Raw genomic sequence first — 15,443 nt, 5'->3', positions numbered from 1 at the left:
AGATATTTCGAGAGAGAGAGAGAGAGAGAGAGAGAGAGAGAGAGAGAGAGAGAGAGAGAGAGATAGAGATACGAGGGAATTATATATTTAATATCAAACAAGATTTTTGTCGGATTATTGATAATCGATGCCACCATGGTCCGATTTGAAAAAGGTGGCAAAGTCTAGCATTCGCTGCTCTCGCACAATGCATGAAAACGTTAAGCGCGGTACGATGAGCATTACGCGACGTTTATTAACACTTATGTAGGTCAATGGGTTACGGCACTTCTCTCGTGAAGTCTACAGCGAGCGATGTGATGTTACCCGCGTAAAGTCACTTGGTCGTTCGCCAGATGGATTGATCGACGACCTTGTATCTTTCGTAATTTTAGCCTTTAACGAGGTGAAAGTTCAGAACCTGGTTTAATGATCAAATGGAATAGAGCCCGGTCCCTATGAGAATCTCGTTCCGAGTAAAACGTATTGCTTGTTTCTGCGGGCGTGCAAGCGCGTTATATGTTTGGTTTTACATGCCTTTGTGACGATAACCGGCGGATGCGGACCTATTACCGTCTATCTTCTAGTCCGCTGTTAGATGCGTGCGAAGAAATACACTCATGCCGTACACGTGTTTATAGGGCGCGTACACGACGGAAACGCGTAGCAACCCCCAAAACGTCGATTATTATATCGGGCACGAGAGAGAACGCGAGCGATACACGTTATTGCCTTCCGCTCGCGTATTAACAATTTTTACGCGACTCAGGATTCGCAGTTCTGCGCGTAAGTTGAAAATGAGCGCCTGATCGTGAAAGCATACCGTTAAAACCCCGAGTGTGGCATAATCTTAAAATTCTTGCATTTTTATGCCCTTTCGCCTGGCAAACGGTTATGCATAACTTGGTGTATTGCAGATACGTAAAATAAGTAGAGCGTATAGTTTTAAGAGACGCTCATTGTTACAAAGTACGCAGTGACGATACTGCCAAGCCATAAAACGCATCCACTTGCTCCTAACCCATATCCACCTTTTTTTTTTTTTTTTAGAATCTTAATTTATTTACATTTTATTAGGATTTTAATTTATATTTTATATACGCAGAATTTTATATCCCATGAGTAATCAACGCGATTATTCGCCGGATATAACGATCTTATTAGCCTGTATTCTTAATGTACGCTCTTTATGTAAATATATGAGTACTTTGTAAATAGAGCTTAATTTTTATTTCTATTCCCTCCTTCATCTTTATTCTAATTTATTATAGGAGACATGATGCGATAATAAATGTAATAATAAAAATTACAATGACAGTTCTTATATAATACACGGTTTTCTTTCTATGTCATTAGTGTGTTATGTGATTTACTCTCTATTTGCAGCAGTGCGCTGTACCACGGCCAGCCGTAAATATTGGCATTAGCAGTGTAGGATATTACATGTTGTTTTCGAGTCCATTTACAGAGATTGGCCTGCCGTAATGTGGATTACAAGTTTGCACATCCGAAAGTGTTTGTCTCGAGAAAGTACTCAGCTAAATCGGCGGTCGCCTAAATACCACGAATTCTGGCACGGCGGAGAAACGGAAACGTATGAGGGAATTAGGTATCCGCCACTAAGTAGAATTACGGTTATGTAAATGAAAAGCTATCGCTTCGTCTTCGGTTTGGAATGGTTAGTACCCAGATCTTCGTGCTAGAATTGTTACTCGCAGATTTTCCACACGAATCCATTCGCCGTCAGTAATCATCAGCTCTTCTTTTCTCAGTATCTACGTTGTTTCATGTACGTTTCTTCTCTTGTTCTCCACTGTTTCGTGTTACCAAACAATACGATCATGAAACTTCCCGTGCAATCTGAAACTGAAGCTATGAGAATATTCGCACGTTTCCTGATATAAAGACGAGCTTGTTCGCGTTAAATCAGTGGGTCACGTTAAGTAAACTAATTGATGAGCTAAAATGTAAGAGAGATGTAATTTTAGTTTTTCATTAAATCTTCCAAAAATTTTACATTAATACCTAGTTAAAAATATTAAAATGTTAATTGCTTTTTAATGCCTTTTAAAACGTCAGTAATATAATTATTGTTAAATTTTGAAAACCATTTATGATAACAATCTTTGAATAGCATACTATTATTAATCATAGCTTTAATTTACGTACATAATTTAAAAAAAAATTTCCCATACAGTTTTATAAATAAAATAATTACATCATTATTTAATGAAAAAGGAAAGGAGAATATATGTATAATTGTCGAATTTTTATTATGTCAAAACATTAAAAAAATTGAAATATATTTTACAATCTTATAGATCAAATTTGTCATACAATTTGAAAATACAATATTAGGATTATAACAAAATAAATTGTCTCGTTTTTAATTAAATAGATTACAACAGATATTACTGGAATAAATATATTTAGTGGTTGATGATAACTTCCCAAACTCGTTAAAATTCATCAAAACCCGCATAAGACGTTAGAACTTGCTACGAGGAAAAGAGTTGCTGTCTACAAAGACGAAGTGAATTTTATCAGTTTTTAAATGATCTCGAAGACGCGTAACGACTTCCTTCTCATGTAGTCCTAATCGTACGCTATATCGCGTGGTGTTACCGGGTTTTCGGGACGAACTGGTGACGAGGAGGGATTGGAAGGGATCTCGAAGGAAGGTTTCAAGGGTTAGCCAACGGGAACGTATGCATTTTTCGCGGAGCTCGGAAGTGCTTTATTTCCATACTGACGTCGTATCCGTACACACCGACAGTCATACTGATCTCAAGAGGCACGTTGTTGCCTCTTGGGCGATATATACGGAATATAAGGCAAGCCGACAGGCGGAGTCTCGGATGTATCGTTGTCGGTATGCCCGGCATAGCCCCATCGCCGAAGGCAAAATTGTCTTTCCCGTGAATAGCAAATAGTTGCTGAGAGAGTGAGATCCTAAAAAAAGCAAATCTTCCTTCATGCGATTTTAGAAAATGTTTGGAAAATAACAATTCTTAAACCGTTCTATTGCTGTAAGGATATTTTCTTTAACTTTACGCCGACTTGGCCTAATTAGAATAATACCTTTTGTGTAAGCGCTAAAAATCCTTCTCATGTCAAGCCGGAAGACACGATTGCGTTTGCTCATTAATCTTACGTGATTTTCGTACGAGTGCTACGTGTGGTCGCGATTTGAAACAATACGTACTATGTAATTACAATCATCAAATTAGGGACATTCTCATGTTTTTTTCTTCCGTATCCGCATTTGAACAAAGTGGGTCTCTAGGGCAATTTTTACACACGATGTAAGTATTACAAATAATGATGCAGTTAATGTTACCATGTTATAGACAATTACTGTTAAGAAAACTTTTAATTCTTTTTAAATAAATATGCAGATAAATTTTTTCAATAATTTTGATGATATATAAAAGTTATCTTATCTCTCTATAGTCACTTCTTATATTATTATATAATATTAAAATTTTTTTTAATTCTCTAGCAATTTATAAATTAAAATAGTAAAATACACAAAAAAAATAATTTAGACAAAGTATCTAAAAATTTAGCTGGATATAAGCTTATAAATAATTTCGTTGAACTATTAAAATAATTATGTAGAACGCTTAAACGTTGATGAAAATGCTGCAAAAGATTTTAACATTCCAGTAATCAGTTTCACCGTCCTACATATTATAATTATTTTGATATTTCAAATAAAATTATTTTTACATTTGTATCTAAAAAAAAATGATGTTACGTCAACAGCTTTATTTTAAGTAATAATTTTGTTAATTTAATAACATTATTAACAAAACAAATACGTCATGCTTTTGTTTTAAAATTTTAATTGTTTATATTAATAGTGTTATTAAATTAACAAAATTATTTTCAATTAAAATAAAGTTGTTGATATAATATAATTTTTTTAGTATAATTGAATTTTTAAATATGCTGCAAAACCATCCCTTTAGTATAAAACTTAAAAAATTTTAATTAAAGAATATTCTTTATTTGCAATTTTATAATCTGTATCAAAAATATACAAGAAGAATACCGCATAGAATATTTTATATATTAAAATCTTTCTATACTGTTCGACTTAACTAATACTTGATTTAACTTAATTCAATTCTAATAAATGGTTTTTTATTTATTAGAATAACTGTAAATACTTATTGGTAAATGTAATCGCTATAGATGTAAAAAATGAAGTGGAGTGCCAATATCTGTATTTATGTTTATTGCATTTTCTATTTGACAGCCCATCTTTTATGGAAAGAGGGCGTAATAAATTTATAGTGAGCGGAGAAAGGCGATGTGTATCGAGTGGATTTGGACGATCTCCTGTGAGTGATTTGACCTTTCTCCACAAGAAATTTCATTGGCGTAAGAAAAAGAAAGTATAATGAAAAGCCGCTTAATACTCTACTTTATAAAATGAATAAAAGAAGAAAGGTCTCATATTATGATATTATCATATTAAATCTTAATTAAGAAAGTAATAGTAATATTGTACTTTCATTATCAATATTAATATGTTTTCAGTGAAAGTCTCCACATGATTAACTTTATATTTAATTAACAAATAAGACATTAACCTCTGTCTTTATATTTTTCTAAGTTAATTATATCTATTTGAAGATTAAAGTTATGATACCGGTATGCACATTATTATAATATTGGAAATTATAAACAAATATATACATAATAAAAAAAAGAAAGTATTACTAATAAGTAAAAGAATAGAATAATTTCACGTGTAGAATCTCTTAAATTAAAATGTCATATAGAATAATAATCTTTGTAGACACTATACATTTACATGCATAATCTTTGTGCCAAATTATTCAATGTATTTTTTTTATTAAAAAATTTTAATTAAATACGTTATCGGCAAACGTATTTATGCTGGTGCATCTGTGATCGCTTGCGATTGCAAAAGATAACAGATATTTATAGATGTGACAAAATAACGCCTTTCCACACTATATGCACATCTCCTAATTTGGTTAGTCAGATTAGTGACATGCAGTTTCGCTCGTGTAATCAATTTATTGACGTATTAGCCTTCGTGCATGAGAGTGAACAAGAATGATTACGTATTCCACGTAGCACTGCTTAAAAGGTAACGACCCACACCTACGCGATTTGTACGTACTATAAATGTTGAAATCTTGCTAAGTGACAACATATGCAATCAGATTCTTTTATAATATGACATTAATATATGATCACTGCAACATGTAACAAAGTATTGGTAATGATAAACGTATTTTATACAATTTAACTTTTAACATTCAACTTTCAAGAGCTTTCATTAATCGAAATAGGCAATTATAAGTAGCACTAAAGCAAATTGTTAATTCAAACAAGGATAATACTTTTTCTATCGCAAAATGTAGATTTATGCATAGATTATATATAGAGATAAATTCCCTTTAAATTAAGGTCTTCATGTATTTGTTTCAATTAGATATTTAAAGGAAATGATATAAAAATATTCTTATTTGAAATCCCCCCCTTTGATCTTATGATTATACTTTAAAAGAATTTGCGACATAGATATAACATACATGGTGTACTCCTCATTTATGAATAATTATCAGAAAAGTTATATAAGTGCGAAGCAAACTAATAAGAAAATAAAGGAAAAGTAGAAGTGAGAGAAGAAAAGCTAAACGACTGAAAAACAGAATGAAATACTGTTTATAATCGAAATAGAGAAAGAGAGAAGAGGAGTCAGAAAGAGAAATCTACGAGAAATTCCATAAAAATCGGTGAAATATGCATAGTACCGCGGAACATGGGGAAGCGTCGCGACGTCGTCGAGCGTCTCCGGGGAAACCGGAATCTCAGCATGAAAGGAGACGAAAAAGTGGGGAAACCTAACGGAGAAAGAACGTGGCGATCTTGAAGAGGGAGACGCAAAAGAATGAAGGCAGAATGGGTGGTTTGGCGAGGTATCTCGAGGAGAGAGGTGGCGTAGAGCAGATAAAAGAAAGGAAGGTTAGAGGACGAACATTCGGAACGTCTTCTCGAACGAAATCTAATTTCGCTCCCACCGACGAAACTAAGCTATTTTTCCCGCAATATGCACGCACGCGGGCGTGCGCAAGTGTTCCGGCAGCGTTTCCCGGCCTCTTACCTCCGACTCCGAGGCTCGGCGCTCTCTTACGAGGGAGATTTTTTTCCCTGCGAGTCGCGCGTCCAGTACGAGCATTTATATTTGCGAAATGGCAAATAAAATTCCCCATTGCCGTAACCCGTCGTTCAAGAGCGACACTCCTCGTAATTTTCGTTACAGTCGTATTAGCCCCAGTAGTTGAAAAACGATCTTTCATTTGGGTATGCTCAGTCGTTTGTTTCTACAGTGGCGTTGAAAGCACGTACGGGGGTCCTGCATCGTTTGCAAGCTTTATATGCCACGGTATGGTATAACGCGCGCTAAGGGTCATTCATTATTTTCAACGCTTTGTCCTTTTGTTATTCTCTATTTGTTAGAAGGTAACTAATTGCTTAATTTTTGTACAGAGCCAACTGTTCGTTGCTTGAAACATCAGTTTCAACAGACATAAAAGAGTAAGCAATCTAAAATACACTTTTTCTTTTATTATAGATTTTAATTTAACTACAGGAATTTTAATTTAAGTCTTAATTGCGTAAAAATTCACAACTCAATGTTAAACAGTTGCAAAAAAGAAATAGCACATCATCAAAAATTTTTATTGAAAACAATTTAAAATTGACGAAAATATATGTGTTGTGTGATTTTTTAAATTGCAATGGCAGTTTAATCGGCAGCTTGGACAGTCCTGGACAGGAACTTCTTTTATTGACCATCTGTAGAATAGAGGGTTGTCGAAGGGTGTCGTCGCAACGTTTTACATGATGTTGATTCCCTTTATAATTCGTGTCGAGGGCGGGATGATGATGCGGAACACCGGCCGATTTCGCAACGGCAGAAAAGGCTTTGTGTGCAACTCAGAGAGAACGAAAGAGGAAAGCATCGCGTTAATGGCTGATCTCGCCATGTGCAATTAAAGAGGAATCATTCCGCTCAAATTGCTTATTCGTTTGCGTTACTTTCCAACTGTAAGAGCGAGATTATTTCTTAAATTACATTCGTTTATCTGTAAATTATACGTTAATGTCTTAATTAAACGTAAAATGCTAATATTAGCATTGTTAATTAATTAAGTAATGCAATTCTTCATGCGAGAAAAACCTTTATGTAATTTCTAAGTCATATCTTGTAGCTCTAAATATTTTCTTATTTAATTATAACAATTAAGTATCTTATACGTACACATATATATATAAATTTTTGAAGTTAATCATTAAAGTGTGTGTGTGATTTGATTATTCATTAATTTTATTACTAAAGTAAAGGAAAATATTGAATATACACAAAGTATTAAAATAAATAATTTTTTTCACTATACGCTATAACTATTGAGAAAGTGCACTTGACTGGCTTATCGCGTTTAAACTATTAATTGAACATTTTTTTCAATAAAATACAAAATACACTAATAATTGAAAGTACTTGTGTATTCTACTTTTCGTTTCCTTAGTTTCCGTACACTTTTAAAGGACCTTTAAAGAAGAAAAGATTCTCTAAGCCGTTCACGTAGTTTGTGCCTTGAAGGACTATCGAACGTAGCCAACGAACGAATGAACGAATGGCACGGTGAAACGGCAGAAGTAGCAGTTGTGAAATGGTGGCGAGAAGGTAGGGCGCCGGTTCCTGCGCTCTTGCCCTAATAATTAAGCCTCCGTTGGTTTTTGATGGCCACTAAAAATGTCGCGGAGGGTCGAATGGTTAAGGAGTCTCGGCAGAACCGTCGTGCTGTCGGCTTTTGTCGGTGGTAAAGGGCTCGAGAGGAAGGTGGCTGCCGGATCGAAAGGGAGAGGATGGGGATGGTCCTTATGCTCTGATATTAGCAATACCCCGTCTCGTAAAGTCGACTGTGCGGCAATTCGAGTCACTTTGCGAACCCTTTATATACTGCCGTTGCCACCTACCCTCTCTCTTTCTCTCTCGCTCTCTCTCTCTGTCTCTAGCTCTCTCCCGTTGCTTCCTTAGCGAAAACTGAAGAGAATGCACAGAAGCGAGAGAAGCTCTCGCGAGAAGGAACGACGAGGATGGAATCGCTGAAATACTAGCAGAGGCAGTGATTTTAATGCGGGTGGTTCTTAAATTTTACGTCACTCCCTGCCCTCGCGTGCACCAACACTACCGCTTCATTTTGAAGGCGACTTGGAACGTGGGATTAAACTGTAGTAAGGTAAACCTGTACCACGAACGTTTCTCCGTGTTAATTCGGTTATGCGGGTTAGATATTCAAGGATCTCTGCCGCTATGGCGTGAAACTGGCAAAATCACCAACTAAATTTTGGAAAGGTTATTTAGGAAAAATTATTTGACCTTATTATGTAGATTATTAATACATAATGTAACAAATATTATCAAAATTAATTCATATTTTTTTGTATGATATAAAAACATTTATTGATATTACTATCTTAATGTAATCTATTAAAACAGACATTTATTCATATTCTATCAATCTTTTCTTATTAGTTTAAATTTAAAGTGTAATAATTATATTATATTAAATTTAAATATGTATTGTCAAATTAATGTGTTTTTTTCAGTAGAAATACACGCATGTCGCACACACATATATTTATTTAATAAAGTCACATTACAATATGCTGCATACATGTTTTTAATATAAATTAACTAAATCTATGTTTAATAAATAAAGTTTTAATAAATTAGTTGGTAATCGCGTACTTTATGAAAGTTCAATTTCTGCAAATCGTTATCTCTTGTATATAAGCATTTAATTAACTCAATTTAGCAAGATAATCAAAGAATCGGTTCATTTCACTTGAAAATTGTCATCACACAGCACATAATCAAAGTACCACATTTATAAAGTAATAATTCAGCACATTGTTATTCGCAGAAGAATAATAAATTGTTTATGCCAGACAAATGTTTATACAATAATCACTCATTTGCAACTCGATGTTTATATTATATTGTTTGTATGATAGGTTGCATATTTCACAAATTTCTATTTCCTTATACAAACAACAATCAAGAACGTTAATAGAACGGATCCACGATCCGTTTCATATTTTAAGTTGTTATTTTAAATGCTACATTTTTTAATCGATGAGTAATTGCGTTCGCTGATAAAAAAAAAACTCCACTTGTTATTATTTCCAATTACAATTAACCTTTGCAGTGTTTCCAGGTAATTAAACGAATAACGAGCGAAGGGAGATGGTACGAGTAGTAGGGTAAAATTCCCCGCCACATCGCGCTTTTCTGATTTAATAAGTTCATTATCTAATGAACAGATGTACGGGACTACTCTCAATAGCACCGCCCGCTTTCCGATAATCAATATTTTTAATTATCATATTTTTATGAATTCGATTGTAGCTAACTTTTAATTGAATTTGATATCGGTAGACTGTCTCGGTCGTGCTTTGGCTAATTTCGATATATTTTATGGTTTATTTATCTAACAGTAATTGCCTATCAGTTTATATTGTATAAGTTAATCTGCATCATTTTATAATAATTTAGTATAATTCCTTATATTTTTTTATTATTAACAATATTCAAAGTTCTTGATTATAAATGAAGTTTTTGGGGCCTATTTTTTAAATAAAGAGTTTGCAGTGTAAATATTTACAAAAATAACATTACATATAAATATATCTTTTCTATACAGTTGACACGACTTTTATTAAATAATTAGTATAGTTAATAAACAGAATGCCTAGTCGATAGTAAATTGCACAGAATAATTGTGAACATTCTAAGCCTTTAATCTTTTAGAATAAAGACGACGAAAAGTGTTGGCTGCTCTACTGTGGCTTTAACTTCATTCCCTTCCCCTTTTTTTTCGTTGTTTCTCCTTCTTCGTGAATTAGTAAAAGGAGATAACAGAGAAAGAATTAAGATTCGTACACACCGACTGAAGAGGGCACACTCACGCGAGTTAATGTATGCACCACGGAAAACTTTTTTTTAAATCGTCGATTTAGTCCCTTTTTCGCTAATGGTTGCTGAAATTCTCCGAAAATTTCTTACTGCTGCTCAGGTTATTCACCCAGATGGATAACAGAAGATGAGCATTGGCCTCTGCTATCGAAATTATTCTAGAAATTCTCTCTCTCTTTCTTTCTTTTCTCGTATTCTTTTCTTTTTCTTGATCATATTATAGCTTACTATTATATAAACAAAATTATATAAAATATTATAATAGATAGTAAATTATAATACATAAAAAAATAAGGTAGTATTTTCGTACTTCTAATTATACATTTTTTATATAATTTACATTTTCCACTTTGGATAAATATAAAGATATATAATGCTACATGTAAGAAATATTTATATTTCTTAAACAAATAAATAATTCCCGTAAATGCGGCATTTTGGGACAAAATGAAACAGTATGAAAGATAAAAGAGAAACTGTCGCGCCGGGACTATACAAGCAATCTCGATTCAGACATCGGTCGCTCATACGCTGAGTTATACCACTCGCCATTCAATTACTCACACGACACACCACGGGTATGTTCGATTGTTTCGCTTTTGTATGCACTCGCGATTTCCTCTTGCTCACGCCGCTCCGGCACGGACCGACTAACTCTACCCCCAGGGAGACGTTAATTAACCCACGCTAGCGGGCTTCAAATAAATTTCGGTTAGAACGTGAGAAGCAACAAATCTGAGTCAGGTGGTGTCAACTGCGGCGAATGCGAGCCACCTCTTACTTGAGTTACTTCAGCGCGGGGGTTTTGCGGCTAGTATAGTATTATGGCGAGGCTCTGCGAGAGTGAAAGAGAATACGACGAAGGGACCGAGAGAATGACAGAGATAAGTATCGCGCGCGCGCGAGAGAAAATAAGGGACTTGACGGAGAAGCGAGAATATAAGCGGATAGAAGACGGACGGAGAAGAAGAAATGGAGATAGAGAGGGAAGTGAGGTATCCGAAGGGAAAGCTACCAACAGCGTCACTGCGTCTCCCGCGCGTCCTAATTAGAGAAATTTAAATTCATAGCCACCCCACGGTCTTGAACTTACCCTCGGCATACTCTTCCACCCGTCTGTACTTTCATCCTCGTTTCTCTCTTCCACTTATCCTATCTTTTTCCCTCGTCCCTTCATCTCGCCTTGCTTTCGTCGCTATACGTCCGAGCGCGGTGCGCATTCCTTAACTTAAGCAATTACGAATCGTCCCCCCAATGACTCGGCTGACTTATACCAAAAGATAATGTCATTTTCCATCAGCGTTCTTTACCAGACGAACGATCTCTTTTAGCGCGGTCTGATGCCGCGTTGATGATCCAATAGTCTTGTCTCTGGAAACTTTTGGGAACATCTGTACTACTTAACGGTCTATGTTTCTAGAAGAATTTTCACGTGTTGGGTGAAAGAAGTTGGTGTATTTTAAGCGATTTGAGGAGCACGCAAGGATCGTTGTGTTTACCTTTCTTCTTACATAGTCTTACTTGTTTCTTGTGTAAAAAACAAGATTCTGAAATTTTTTAACTTTTTAATAATTATATCTTTTTTGTATTATACAAAATATTGGTTTACATCATTTTATTTGTTTTCATATTAATTAATTCGCTTGGTTCTTTTGATAAATAAAAAATATTATAATTTAGTCAATAAAAAATATTTCTAGAGTTAAAATACTGTTCTGATATTTGTTAACCTCGTAAGATTTAAGATGAGTGGAAATTTAAACTAATTTAAACTTTGACATCCTAAACTTTTGATGTACACGTGTTTCCTTGCGTGGCATCTCTCATGTAGGAGATGTCACGTTTATCGTGTCGGCGGGCGATAGACAATGGAGCTACTAAATGTACGTAAATTACCTTCCCTTTACACAGTCGAACGCGCGCATTAGTTGACGAATCCCTCGTATCTTTAGTCAATCTACTGGGGATGAATTAACGACGAGAAGTGGGAACTGGGAGAATGAACTGAGTAGTTCAGACAGGAAATTCGTAGGGTAGGCCCTTGGGTGATCTCGAGAGTGGTCACTAATACTCCCTAAGAACGCCTGGCAGCAGCCATGGAACGTCGTTCCCCATCAACTCGTGCTGCAAACTAACATCGAATGCATTCCTTCTTGATTAGGTTTCCTTGGAAAAGGTGATTTACTTGTATTTGCAAATACAGTTGATTCAATTAATTGAAATAAACATTGTTTTTTTCGATCTTAAGAATTTATCTCGAGTAAACAGGTTAGCGATAATAAATGTTATTTAAAGCAAATAAATTTATGTACATTATGACAAACGAATTGATTATTAATAACTCATGATAATAATGACAATGATTGAAACGTAATTACAACAAATAGTAACCAATAATTGTTATCTGCGTAAGCACTTCAAATAATAATACAATACAATATGCATTATTATAATTTCACGAATCCATGCTTTATTGTACATGTGTAATCATTTCATTTATGTAACAATTAGAATTTATTTCGTTCAATTCGTAATGCATGAAATTTATGTAGTTGATGACGGCAAATGGATTTTCACTGCTCGACATTTGCAGCCTGGGAGTCTGCCTCTAATGTTAAAATCTTTCAATTTAGTATTCTCTTTTGCAGTGGTAGATCGTGTCTCTCATGAAAAGTTTGCCTCCGCTCGCGAGTATATTTCTGCTCGGATGTAATTTTTTGCGACCGTGCAAGCTAAAAGCTGTTATAAATCATAGGGTAGCTGGACAGTCATTTATAAGGGAGCCTTTCGAACTCTCCAAGTTATCTTGGATCATAAAAAGAGAGCTCTACGAAAAGATTTGAATGGACAAAATTACGATTAAAAATAAAAACTATCGACAATTGGCAGATATAATATGTTTGAAATACGTATTAAGTATATTATACATTCAATGAGTAAACAAACCGATAAATGATTTAATCTAAAAATTATATTTAGTTGTTCTAATAGGAAAGATACTGTATATATAAAAAAAAAAAGAAAAAGATAGTACGAGCCAAATAGAAACTTTGTTCTTTACGACTAAAACTTTATGTTTCCTTGCTTTTAACTTTTTACGGAATTCTGCAGAAGCAAGCTGTTTACACGCGTTGATTGCGGATTCATCAAGTTACGAGTGACGTATTGCTTGGATGCTTTTGCCTTTCCCTATTCTTTGTTTCTAAATAACCTGAAAATGGCTCAGCAACTTGGATACTAATAAAAAGAAGCTCTGTCTTTCCTTCGCAGCCAGATTTCCGTATATTTATTTAATGAAATTATTACAAAATTTATTTTTTTCTATATAATTATTAATCGGTGGTTACGTTTTATTTATTAAAAAGTAATTTTCAGAAATAAATTTTTCGGTGAAAAGGATCGCAAGCTGTCGTTGAAAATATAACATAGTAAATATCGAAATAACTTTCATAATACGTTCAGTTACCGCTGCGTTGTGTAACAGAGTATCACCGAGAATCACCCGTTGAGAAACGGATGCGCAGTCGCGCGCAGCATGGTGCACGATAAAACGTGAGACAACAATCATTTGGTAGGTCTTTCTCCTTTCCCGCACTTAGATAAATCTGTTTCTTTGCGGATACGGTGCTTCGAGCACCGCTGCTCTATTCGTTCAGCTTCTACTCGCGAAAACGCCATGCGAATGATAGGCGCTATGCATGAAAGTGTGTCCGAATAGGGCTTCGAAGCACGTTGCACTTCTGACAAACTGCGATTACCGCAGGTAGTGTCGGTGGTTGGTCTAGGCCCGAAGTTTCGAGGGAGCTAGGTAACGTCGTTGGCACCGGTTAATTTGCATCCCTTAATGAGTCGCTCACGTAACGCTCTTATCTTTACACCCTGCCTCCGCTCCTTCGCTCTCCGCTCTTCTCAGAGCGATTCTCTTCCCCTATCCCTCTTACTCTTCTTATACCGCCACGAGGCATTTTCTTTCTCTAACAGAACGGGTCTCTCCACCTCCGCAGCTTCAACTTCTTCTCTGTTTTCTTGTCATTCGGCCTTGTTATTTCTAAGTTGTATCCCATCTCCCTTCTTGGCTTTCTTTCCACTCCTTCATCTGTGGTCTTTTCCATCCTCACGACGTATCAGCCTTCAATCTTGCGAGGGTCGAATCGTTTTTCGTCATGCTTCGTGTGTGAAGGTATATATTATTAGTTCAAAACTAAAAACTTTTTTAAAGATGCATATTAAATTTTTATAATACAAGATTATTTTATTTAGAATTTTACTAAGAAGCTTAAAGGTTGTTAAAAAAATCTATCTTTTCTAATACTTGTAACACTTATTTTTACAGCATGAGAGAAAACAAAATATTTTGTGAGTAATCCATGTGAATTTTGTCTATATCCGAATTAATATCTTATTATTCATATGTTATAATCCGAGTTTATTTTTAAAAAATAATCTTTTACAAATTTACAATTTTATTTAAAATGAAACATATATTTTTTAACATATATTTTTTTAACTCTTTTAATATTATTTTGTGTCTTTTTTTTTGCGATAATAAGAATGTCTGCAATTGCAGACCTCGAAAATGTGTCACCTCGATGTGGCGTCCCCGGTGCACGAAGCACCCCCGTCGCTTATGTCGCCCTTCCACCCTTTCCGCTCCACTCCGCTCTGCTCCGTTATTCTTGGTCGGGTGGCTCGGAAAACGCGACGCGACGCATCTGTTGCCAAATTATTTTGCCCACGGGTCCGTGAAAAATTTCCCCCGGTGCCATTATTGTTCCGTTGCGCGTGAGAATCTAGTTATTTGCTCATTTCATTGTTCCTCCTCGCGGCCGGTCCGGAAAATACGCTGCCACTTAGTTTCTGCAGGGTTGCGACAGGAATGATAGGTAAAATTTCAACATTCGACGAAAAAAATTCATGTAAAATATGTATTTTGTTGCAGATGGCTGTAAATTGGCGTTTTTTAATTGTCGTCTTTTATAAATACCTTTCAGACATAATTTTGATTCTAAGAGAAAAATGTACTCGTATTACACACACGTACAATACATTTTTTGTATTTGTATCATCGTAAAATAAGATTATATTATAATTACATTATTAAAAAATTATGAGTTACTTGGTAATGTATATATATGATATGAAAAAAATATGCTTGTAAATATATGCATTTCATTATTTTAAATAATATTAATTTAACAATACAAAGTTTATATATATAATATTAATTTAACTTTTATAATAAGAGCTTTATCAATATTATAAACTTTTTAAAACAATGGTATATATTTATATATTAGTAATTATTTGTTTAGATTATTATTTTTATAATATAGGTATATTGTTCTCTCTGTTATGAAAATACTTTAATCTCAAAGTACTTCATTAATAAACAGTAGCAATGTAAAAAAATCAGAATGTCTTGCATTTTTGAGAG

The sequence above is a fragment of the Cyphomyrmex costatus genome, unplaced genomic scaffold (genome assembly GCF_001594065.2).
Source record: "Cyphomyrmex costatus isolate MS0001 unplaced genomic scaffold, Ccosl1.0 scaffold4, whole genome shotgun sequence".
Lineage (NCBI taxonomy): Eukaryota > Metazoa > Arthropoda > Insecta > Hymenoptera > Formicidae > Cyphomyrmex > Cyphomyrmex costatus.
This window is presented reverse-complemented; position numbering follows the sequence as displayed.